This window comes from Rutidosis leptorrhynchoides, chromosome 9 (genome assembly GCF_046630445.1).
Source record: "Rutidosis leptorrhynchoides isolate AG116_Rl617_1_P2 chromosome 9, CSIRO_AGI_Rlap_v1, whole genome shotgun sequence".
Taxonomy (NCBI): domain Eukaryota; kingdom Viridiplantae; phylum Streptophyta; class Magnoliopsida; order Asterales; family Asteraceae; genus Rutidosis; species Rutidosis leptorrhynchoides.
The window spans coordinates 331,499,853-331,512,379 of NC_092341.1; positions in this window are offsets into that span (position 1 = coordinate 331,499,853).

Sequence of the window (12,527 nt, forward strand, 5' to 3'; positions counted from 1 at the left end):
CACGAAATGCTAATTGTAAGTGTTAGGTTGTGTTGTATGCTTAATTACCTTCGAAACGGCATATTGTTCATGTAATTTGGTTACCGAATCATTAAATGGCATTTATGACTTGTATGCATTGAATGAGGAACATTAATTGCAGTTTTTGGTTGTTATAAGTGGAAGTTTGATTGATGATATGTGTTTAGTTGCATTCCTCGTCAAAACACCTTTCCAACGATGTATGATAAGCGTTATATGTATTTGCGGGTCAAGTGTTGTGTTAGAATTGGTTTTGGTTCGTGCATATCTTTGAAAAACAGGAAAATAGCTGAACAGCAGGTGGCGCGGCGCGCACCTCACCCCGCGCGGCGCGCAGAACAACCTGGACAGATTCTGACCTCCGTGTCCCATTTCACGTGAAATGTTTGACTAGCTACCGACCTCCGATTCACATGAAACTTGTTTTAATATACTTATATATGAATAATTAGCATAGAAAATTTGTTCGGGACCCGACCCGAACATGTTGACTTTTTCGTTGACTTTGACCGACCAAAGTTTGACTTTTTGTCAAACTTAACCAATTGATTATGCAATCTTTCTAACTTGTTTCTATACATGTATCTTGCATGAAACTTGACTATTTGCTTCACATGCTTCATAATCGAGTCGTGTTGAGCCATAGGACTAATTGAGCAACTTTAACCCTTCGTGACTATCGTTATTGATACAACCTATTTGTTTAGGTCGAGGCTAGCGTTGTCCTTTGTGCACATTACTTGTTGAAGTACTTATTTACTCTTGCAATCAAAGGTGAGATCATAGTCCCACTTTTACACTTTTATACTTATATTTGGGATGAGAAAACATAAACGTTTCATTTTACAAAGTGAACACAAGTACGAAAACAAACATTCTACGTACGAGTTAGAACAAAAAGTCTCAATTCAATTATCATTAGTTACACTTGCAGGGTGTAAGCGAGAACTTATGTTGTGTGGCCATACGGGTTTGACAAACCCTCATTCGGACGGTTCGCTACCGTTAATCGGATGAAATATATTTTCGGGGATAAGTGTATGTTCTGACACTATATTAATGGGGTTTCGTGATAGTTAAGCCTTGATAATTGGGTGCTCGTGATATCAACTTTTAGAATGGTTTATTATTATTTCAACGTGACAACACTTGTGGTTCAACTTACTTACTCACTTACTTACTTACTAAACCTATGATTTCACCAACGTTTTTGTTGACAGATTCTCTATGTTTTTCTCAGGTCCTTGAACTTAGGTGATACATGCTTCCGCACATACCTTTGATACTTGCATTGGATGTCGTGTATACTTGCATACGTGGAGCGTCTTTTTGGCTACTTTAAACTATGTCGCACGTGTTTCATATGAACTATAACTTTTGATATGTACTTGTCTTGAGAATTTCTTTTGTAAACGTTGAAACATCCTTTTATGAAATGAATGCGACATATTTTCGGTCAAACTTTGTTATAAATGCTTATGACCATGTAATGGGACCATACGTAGACGACGCCGTCACTTGACGATTTTTCGGGGTCTCTACATTTAAAATTGGAAAACTCGAAAAACACTGTAAAACCGGATATACGCCGTCGTAGTAACACCGCGGGCTGTTTTGGGTTAGTTAATTAAAAACTATGATAAACTTTGATTTAAAAGTTGTTCTTCTGGGAAAATGATTTTTCTTATGAACATGAAACTATATCCAAAAATCATGGTTAAACTCAAAATAGAAGTATGTTTTTCAAAATGGTCATCAAGACGTCGTTCTTTCGACTGAAATGACTACCTCTGACAAAAATGACTTGTAACTTATATTTCCGACTATAAACCTATACTTTTTCTGTTTAGATTCATAAAATAGAGTTCAATATGAAACCATAGCAATTTGATTCACTCAAATCGGATTTAAAACGAAGAAGTTATGGGTAAAACAAGATTGATTTTTTTTTTATTGTTGTAGCTACGGGAAATATTGTAACAATTCTATACAAATCATATCCTAGCTAACTTATATTATATTATACATGTATTCTAATGTAATCTTGGGATACCATAGACATGTATGTAAATGTTTTGACATATCATATTGACCCATGCATATATATTATTTGGAACAACCATAGACACTCTATATTCAGTAATGTTGGAGTTAGCTATACAGGGTTGAGGTTGATTCCAAAAATATATATACTTTGAGTTGTGATCTAGCCTGAGACGTGTATACACTGGGTCGTGGATTGATTCAAGATAATATATATATCGATTTATTTCTGTACATCTAATTGTAGACAACTAGTTGTAGGTTACTAACGAGGACAGCTGACTTAATAAACTTAAAACATTAAAACATATTAAAAATGGTGTAAATATATTTTGAACATACTTTGATATATATGTACATATTTGTTATAGGTTCGTGAATCGACCAGTGGCCAAGTCTTACTTCCCGACGAAGTAAAAATTTGTGAAAGTGAGTTATAGTCCCACTTTTAAAATCTAATATTTTGGGATGAGAATACATGCAGTTTTACAAATGTTTTATAAAATAGACACAAGTAAATGAAACTACATTATATGGGTGAATGATCGAAGCTGAATATGCCCCTTTTGCTTGGTAACCTAAGAATTAGTAAACCGACCTACTAATTGACGCGAATCCTAAAGATAGATCTATTGGGCCTAACGAACCCCATCCAAAGTACCGGATGCTTTAGTACTTAAAATTCGTTTTTATCATGTCCGAAGGATTTCCCGGAATGATAGGAGATATTCTTATATGCATCTTGTTAATGTCGGTTACCAGGTGTTCACCATATGAATGAATTTTATCTCTATGTATGAGATGTATATTGAAATATGTAATCTTGTGGTCTATTATTATTATGATTTGATAATATATAGGTTAAACCTATAACTCACCAACATTTTTGTTGACGTTTTAAGCATGTTTATTCTCAGGTGATTATTAAGAGCTTCCGCTGTTGCATACTAAAATAAGGACAAGATTTGGAGTCCATGCTTGTATGATATTATGTAAAAACTGCATTCAAGAAACTTATTTTTGATGTAATATATTCTTATTGTAAACCATTATGTAATGGTCTTGTGTAAATGGTATATTTTATATTATCATTATTTGATAATCTACGTAATGTTTTTTAAACCTTTATCGATAAAATAAAGGTTACGGTTGTTTTAAAAATGAATGCAGTCTTTGAAAAACGTCTCATATAGAGGTCAAAACCTCGCGACGAAATCAATTAATATGGAACATTTATAATCAATATGAACGGGACATTTCAGTTGGTATCCGAGCGTTGGTCTTAGAGAACCAGAAAATTGCATTAGTGTGTCTTACCGAGTTTGTTAGGATGCATTAGTGAGTCCGGACTTCGACCGTGTTTTTCTTCAAAAACGATTGCTTAACATTTTTTTGTTGGAAACTATATATTATTAACATGTAAATATTATGTGATATATTAATCTCTTAACGTGTTTGATATTGTGTGATAGATGTCTACCTCTAGTACAAATCCCATTGATTCACCTAATAATAATGAAGAGTCGAATATATTTTGGGAAGATTCACAAATTCCCGAAGAGGAACCGGAAGAGGAGGAACCGGAAGAGGAGGAACCGGAAGAAGAGGAACCAGAAGAGGAGGAATCGGAAGAGGAGGAACCAGAAGAAGAAGAGGTTCCGGAGGAAGAAATATTGATACCTATAGTAAATCGATTAAATAAAAGAAAATCCTCAACCAACGGACCAAAGTTAATAATGGTCAATGGTGTTTCAAACCGAGGAAGCAAAATATTGGGAAGATTACCAATTTTCCGATGAATCGGATTCCGATGAGGATTCCGATGATGTTATAGAAATTACCTCGACCCAATTTAATAAAGCGAAAGAAAATAATAAGGAAAAAGGCATAAAAATAGAGAAACCCGATTCCAACCCCGATGAACTTTATATGTATCGGCAACATCTGTATTTCCTAAAATGTAACAATGACCCGGGAACCTCTAAATCACCAGGTTTTTCTAAACCATTATGGAAAACGACGGCTCGTATTAGAGGAACACCATATATTCCTAGAAAATTAGGAAAACGAACCAAGTCCGAAGAAGAAGAAACCAGTGATTCAGATTAGAGGGTTGTAATCATGTTGTGTATTATATGTATTGTAGTGTGCTTGTACTTTTATGTTCTATGTAAAAATTGCTTGTATTGTTTGTTAATTATCTTTTACGAATCTAATCCTTGTCTATTTTACAGTATAAAAACAAAATGGACGTTAAGGGTAGACAACCGAATATTTTAGAAGACCTACCAGAGGATATGATTGAGGAAATCTTGTCTAGAGTCGGTCAGAATTCATCAGCACATTTAGTTATGGCGAAATTAACTTGTCAAACATTTGAAAGACTTTCCAGAAATGCTTTAGTTTATAAAAGGCTTTCCTTTGATAGGTGGGGTATATCACATTGGGGAGACCGTAAGTTACGCCGTGTTTTCTTTAAAGCATTAAATGCGGGGAACCCAAATTCAATTTTACGCTACGGGTTAAGAACGTATTTTGACTCAACATATCCCAACATAGGATTTCGTGAATTAGAAAGAGCTTCTAACATGCAACATAAAGAAGCATGTTATGCTTACGGGTTAGTGATATTCGCTTCTTACCAAAGTGAGAAAAAGAACATCGGATTGCAGCTTTTAAATAAAACCTTCCCACAAATGACGGATTCAGTAGTTGGGGTGAGAAACAAGGTTTTTAGATTATTACGGGGCTGTTGGACATTACGAAACCCTCATCCTTTTGACGACATTACAACATGCTGCCTAGCCAATGGTCATAACGGTTATTTTCCACAAGATCAAGGATGAGAAGTCGTCTTAGTAAAACCTGAATGCATGACTTGTTTCTGGACTTATGAATTACGTGTCTTTATTTCTTTTGCTGAACAACTTGCGTATTAACTTGAATTGCCTTCATAGCTACCGAGTAGCAAAGTTATTATGTGCTATATTTCATCATATATGTATTATATTAGTATTGTAAGTTTGTAAAATATTGTATAAAGTTTGAACACGAAATATTATTGTAATACGTTTTTCATATAGAATCGTAGTAGTTGAATTGTATAATAGCTGCTAAGTATGAACTTAACGGGTAGGTACTACCCAAATTAAAACTATAAAATGCGAATATGAAGAAAAAACTTTTATAAATGAGTTCATATTATGCTACGAAATACTATTGACTACTCTTAATATTCTGTATGATTAACTCGATTCAGTTGGCTATTTTGAAGGAAATGGCACCGACTACTTGACAAACCATGAATTTGAGTGAAGAGGAATTTCGTACCTTTCTTGCTGCAAACATAGCCGCAGTACAGGCTGCGCTACATACCAACAATAACTCTGAATCTAGCAATGCAGCTAACGGCGCAAGAAATCGTGTAGGATGCTCCTACAAAGAATTCACTGCCTGCAAACCTTTGAAAAATGATGGAACCGAAGGACCAATTGGATTGAAACGGTGGACCGAGAAAGTCGAATCGGTGTTTGCCATAAGTAAGTGTACTGAAGAGGACAAAGTTAAGTCGCATACCTTCACAGGTACTGCGTTAACATGGTGTAACACCTATCTTGAACAGGTAGGACAAAATGCTGCTTACGCACTACCATGGTCGGCATTCAAGCAATTGATGAACGAGCAGTACCGTCCTAGAAACGAAGTTAATAAACTCAAGGCAGAACTTAGAGAGTTACAAACACAAGGGTTCGACCTTACCACATATGAACGACGATTCACAGAGTTGTGCCTATTGTGTCCGGGAGCATTCGAAGATGAAGAAGAGAAGATCGACGCGTTTGTAAAAGGGTTACCAGTTAGGATCCAAAAAGATGTGAGTTCACACGAGCCCGCTTCTATACAGAAGGCAAGTCGAATGGCTTATAAACTCATAAATCAGATTGAGGGAAGAATTAAAGAACAGGCAGCCGAAGAAGCCAACACAAAACAACTCAAGAGGAAGTGGGAGGAAAACGGTGACAAGAGTCACCAGTTCAACAACAACAATTACAACCAAAATCGCAACAATTATCCCAACAACCGCAACAACAATCGCAATAATAACCGCAATTCTAACAATAACTACAACAAACAGCCCAACAACAACAACTACAACAATCGTTTCAACAACAATAACAATCCCAACAACAACCTCAATAACAACAATGGCAACAAAAACCAAAAACAGCCATGTCATAGGTGTGAAGAAAATCATCAGGGGTTTTGCACGACATTTTGCAACAGGTGTAAAATAAATGGTCACAGCGCGACAAAGTGTGAGGTCTACAGACCAAAGTTTAACAGAACTAAAGGAACAAATAATGTCGGGACAAGTAATGCCGATACGAATAGTGTCGGAGCAAGAATACCAACGCTGTTTGTTATAAATGTGGAAAATTGGGCCACATTTTTAGAAATTGCCCGAATCAGGGGAATACTAATGGGTAGGGCAATGGAAGAGTTTTCAATATTAATGCGGCAGAAGCACAGGAAGACCCGGAGCTTGTTACGGGTACGTTTCTTATTGACGATAAATCTGCTTATGTTTTATTTGATTCGGGTGCGGATAGAAGCTATATGAGTAGAGAATTTTGTGCTAAATTAAGTTGCCCATTGATGCCTTTGGATAATAAATTTTTACTCGAATTAGCAAATGGTAAATTAATTTTAGCAGATAATATATGTCGGGATAGAGAAATTAAACTGGGTGATGAAACGTTTAAGATTGATTTAATACCAGTCGAGTAAGGGAGTTTTGATGTAATAATTGGCATGGACTGGTTGAAGAAGGTAAGAGCAGAGGTCGTTTGTTACAAAAATGCGATTCGCATTATGCGTGAAAAAGGAAAACCTTTAATGGTGTACGGAGAAAAGAACAACGCGAAATTAAATCTTATCAGTAGTTTGAAGGCGCAAAAACTAATAAGAAAAGGTTGTTACGTCATTCTAGCACACATTGAGGAAGTTAAACCTGAAGAAAAGAACATCAGTGATGTTCCCGCCGTAAAAGAATTTCCCGATGTATTTCCGAAAGAATTACCGGGATTACCCCCACATCGATCCGTTGAATTTCAAATAGACCTTATACCAGGAGCTGCACCAATAGCTCGTGCTCCATATAGACTCGCACCCTGTGAAATGAAAGAATTGCAAAGTCAGTTACAGGAACTTTTAGAGCGTGGTTTCATTCGACCAAGCACATCACCATGGGGAGCTCCTGTTTTGTTTGTCAAGAGGAAAGATGGTACATTCATATTGTGTATCGACTACCGAGAGTTGAACAAACTTACCATCAAGAGCCGCTACCCACTACCGAGAATCGACGACTTATTTGATCAACTACAAGGCTCATCTGTTTATTCGAAGATCGATTTACATTCTGGATATCATCAAATGCGGGTGAAGGAGGATGATATTCCAAAGACTGCTTTTAGGACGCGTTACGGTCATTACGAGTTTATGGTTATGCCGTTTGGATTGACTAACGCACCAGCTGTGTTCATGGACATCATGAACCGAGTGTGTGTGCCATATCTTGACAAGTTTGTCATTGTTTTCATCGATGACATACTTATTTACTCGAAGAATGATCAAGAGCATGAAGAACATTTGAGAAAAGTGCTGGAGTTACCGAGAAAAGAAAAACTGTACGCTAAGTTTTCAAAGTGTGCATTTTGGTTGGAAGAAGTTCAATTCCTCGGTCACATAGTGAACAAAGAAGGTATTCGGGTGGATCCAGCAAAGATTGAAACCGTTGAAAAGTGGGAAACCCCAAAAACTCGGAAACACATACGCCAGTTTTTAGGACTAGCTGGTTACTACAGAAGGTTCATCCAAGACTTTTCCAGAATAGCAAAACCCTTGACTGCATTAACGCATAAAGGAAAGAAATTTGAATGGAAAGATGAACAAGAAAAAGCATTTCAATTGTTAAAGAAAAAGTTAACTACGACACCTATATTGTCATTACCTGAAGGGAATGATGATTTTGTGATATATTGTGACACCTCAAAGCAAGGTCTCGGTTGTGTATTAATGCAACGAATGAAAGTAATTGCTTATGCGTCTAGACAATTGAAGATTCACGAATAGAATTATGCGACGCATGATTTGAAATTAGGCGCGGTTATTTTTGCATTAAAGACTTGGAGGCACTACTTATATGGGGTCAAAAGTATTATATATACCGACCACAAAAGTCTTCAACACATATTTAATCAGAAACAACTGAACATGAGGCAGCGCAAGTGGATTGAATTGTTGAATGATTACGACTTTGAGATTCGTTACCACCCAGGGAAGGCAAATGTGGTAGCCGACACCTTGAGCAGAAAGGACAGAGAACCCATTCGTGTAAAATCTATAAATAATAATGATTCATACTAATCTTACTACTCAAATAAAGGAGGCGCAACAAGGAGTTTTAAAAGAGGGAAACTTAAAAGATGAAATACCCAAAGGATCGGAGAAGCATCTTAATATTCGGGAAGACGGAACCCGGTATAGGGCTAAAAGGATTTGGGTACCAAAATTTAGAGATATGAGAAAAATGGTACTTAAAGAAGCTCATAAAACCAGATACTCAATACATCCTGGAACGGGGAAGATGTACAAGGATCTCAAGAAACATTTTTGGTGGCCGGGTATGAAAGCCGATGTTGCTAAATACGTAGGGGAATGTTTGACGTGTTCTAAGGGCAAAGTGGAGCATCAAAAACCATCAGGTCTACTTCAACAACCCGAAATCCCGGAATGGAAATGGAAAAACATTACCATGGATTTCATCACTAAATTGCCAAGGACTGCAAGTGGTTTTGATACTATTTGGGTAATAGTTGATCGTCTCACCAAATCAGCACATTTCCTCTCTATAAGAGAAGATGACAAGATGGAGAAGTTAGCACTACTGTATTTGAAGGAAGTCGTCTCCAGACATGGAACACCAATCTCTATTATCTCTGATAGGGATGACAGATTTATTTCAAGATTCTGGCAAACATTACAGCAAGCATTAGGAACTCGTTAAGACATGAGTACTGCCTATCATCCACAAACTGATGGGCAGAGCAAAAGGACAATACAAATGCTTGAAGACATGCTACGAGCATGTGTTATTGATTTCGGAAACAGTTGGTGTGATGCCCCGTACAAAACCATCGTGTACGAATCATCAACAACAGGATCATTACAAGGTTAAGTACTATATGCGTTTTCAAAAAGAGTTTGCATTCATTAATAATAAGTTACAAACTTGAAAGTGAACTTATGAAATCAAGATCTTAAGTTGTAGAACATAGTTCTTAGTTTGATCTTGAAGATCCAAGACTCAAAAGTCTAGATCTAACATAAGTGTACAAAGTTATAATCAAAAAGTTTCATTTACATGTTCTTGAACTAGTAAAGTTATCTTTTAGTTCAAGAGAAATGAGATCAAGACTAACTTATAGTACTTGACCAACAATAACAACAACAAACATGAAATTAAAGTGTATAAAATGAAGAAGTAAACTAAGTAAACAAGTAATTTGTTCATGGTTGTTCATACTTTAAAGATTCAAACCAAAGTTTGATCTTTAAGAAAGTAAACTTTAAAGTTTACTTCATGAATCACAAGTATGATTTTAATCAACACATGAACTTGCAATCCTTTAAGAAAGTATATGTAGAACATAACTAGTAAGCTTATGTTCTTGTTATAACAAGATAAAATGAAGAATCAAACTAGAAAGTTTGGTTCTTGGAAACTAGTAAGTAAAGTAACAAACAACTACTAGTAATCAACACAAGTAACAAAAGATTGAAACAAACAAAGAATGATGATGATTAAGGGGTGTTTAGCATTCGGTTTTAAGGCAAGAAAGAAGAGAGAAAAATGTTCTTGTTACTTACAAAATGTAGAGAAAGATGAGAGAAAATATGAGAGAAAAGTAAGATGTAATTTTGAAGTGAAGTGTGTGTGAGAATACAAGTGAGTATGTAATGCAAAAAAAAAAAGTTTTGAATCCCTTCTAAACCATCTAGGCCGACGTTTTCACTCTTCACAAGGGGGGAAGGATAAGTTCAATGGTTACTAGAATGTAAAGCTTGAAAAAGGTGGTTACTTGGTGTATGTGCATGGGGATTGTAAGGTAACTAGATTCCAAGTCTCCTTAAACAACTAGTTACACATGAAAGTAATACTTACACATAAAAGTGGGCTTACTAATCCATGTAAGATGTAGGGTGGGCTTATAAGCCCATGTTCAAGAGTCCATTTACATTAAACAAGTCCAAGTTCCATGTAAGTAACAAATAAATCCAATAAAAGCCCAAGTAACTAACTAATCACCATAGTTACTCAAAATGATTAATAAAATTAATCATGAATGTAAATAATACTTGAAAATATTATTCATGCAAGTTTCGTGTGTCACAAAGACGTTTCGGGCAATTAAAGTCAAGTTCGGGAAATCATGGCAACATGTAAATGTAATAACATACATTCGTTTAATCACACGTTTTAATAATAATAATTATTAATAAATAAACGTTGGAAAAATCCAGGGTCGTTACAGTTGGGATCGACATCTACCGTTAGCAGAATTTTCCTACAACAACAGCTACCATTCAAGCATTGAGATGGCGCCGTTTGAAGCACTTTATGGTAGAAAGTGCAGGTCTCTGATTTGTTGGAGTGAAGTGGGGGATAGATAGATTACGAGTCCGGAGATAATACAAGAAACTACCAAGAAGATCATCCAAATTCAACAACGGTTAAAAACCGCCCAAAGTCGACAAAAGAGCTACCCTGACATTAAAAGAAAAGATATAGAATTTGAAATTGGAGAGATGATCATGCTTAAGGTTGCACCTTGGAAAGGCGTTGTTCGATTTGGTAAACGAGGGAAATTAATCCAAGGTATATAGGACCATTCAAGATTATTGATCGTGTCGGACCAGTAGCTTACCGACTTGAATTACCACAACAACTCGTGGCTGTACATAACACTTTCCACGTCTCAAATTTGAAGAAATGTTTTGCTAAATAAGATCTCACTATTCCGTTATACGAAATCCAAATCAACGAAAAACTTCAATTCGTCGAAGAACCCGTCGAAATAATGGATCGTGAGGTTAAAAGACTTAAGCAAAACAAGATACCAATTGTTAAAGTTCGATGGAATGCTTGTAGAGGACTCGAGTTCACCTGGGAACGAGAAGATCAGATGAAGAAGAAATACCCGCACTTATTTCCAGAAGATACGTCAACACCTCCAACTACTTAAAATTTCGGGACGAAATTTATTTAACGGTTAGGTACTGTAGTGACCCGAACTTTTCCATGTTTATATATATTAAATGAAATTGACATTTACATGATTAAGTGTTTCCAGCATGTTAAGCAATCAAACTTGTTAAGACTTGATTAATTGAAATAGGTTTCATATAGACAATTGACCACCTAAGTTGACCGGTGATTCACGAACGTTAAAACTTGTAAAAACTATATGATAACATATGTATGATTATATATATAGTTAATATGATATTATGATAAGTAAGTATCTCATTAGATATTTTAACTATGAGTTATATACATAAAATTGAGTTTATTGATTTAAGAAACTCGAAACGATATATATATAACGATTATCGTTATAACAACGTCTTACTAAATACATATGAATCATATTAAGATATTGATACACTATGTTTAATCATGATAAATTATAAGTAAACATGTCATTATATATATTAACAATGAACTACATATGTAAAAATAAGACTACTAACTTAAGATTTTCGAAACGAGACATATATGTAACGATTATCGTTGTAACGACATTTAAATGTGTATATATCATATTAAGATATATTAATATATCATAATATCATGATAATATAATAATTTAACATCTCATTAGATATAATAAACATTGGGTTAACAACATTTAACAAGATCGTTAACTTAAAGGTTTCAAATCAGCATTTACATGTAACGACTAACGATGACTTAACGACTCAGTTAAAATGTATATACATGTAGTGTTTTAATATGTATTCATACACTTTTGAAAGACTTCAAGACACTTATCAAAATACTTTTACTTAACAAAAATGCTTACAATTACATCCTCGTTCAGTTTCATCAACAATTCTACTCGTATGCACCAGTATTCGTACTCTTACAATACACAGCTTTTAGATGTATGTACTATTGGTATATACACTCCAATGATCAGCTCTTAGCAGCCCATGTGAGTCACCAAACACATGTGGGAACCATCATTTGGCAACTAGCATGAAATATCTCATAAAATTACAAAAATATTAGTAATCATTCATGACTTATTTACATGAAAACAAAATTACATATCCTTTATATCTAATCCATATATCAACGACCAAAAACACCTACAAACACTTTCATTCTTCAATTTTCT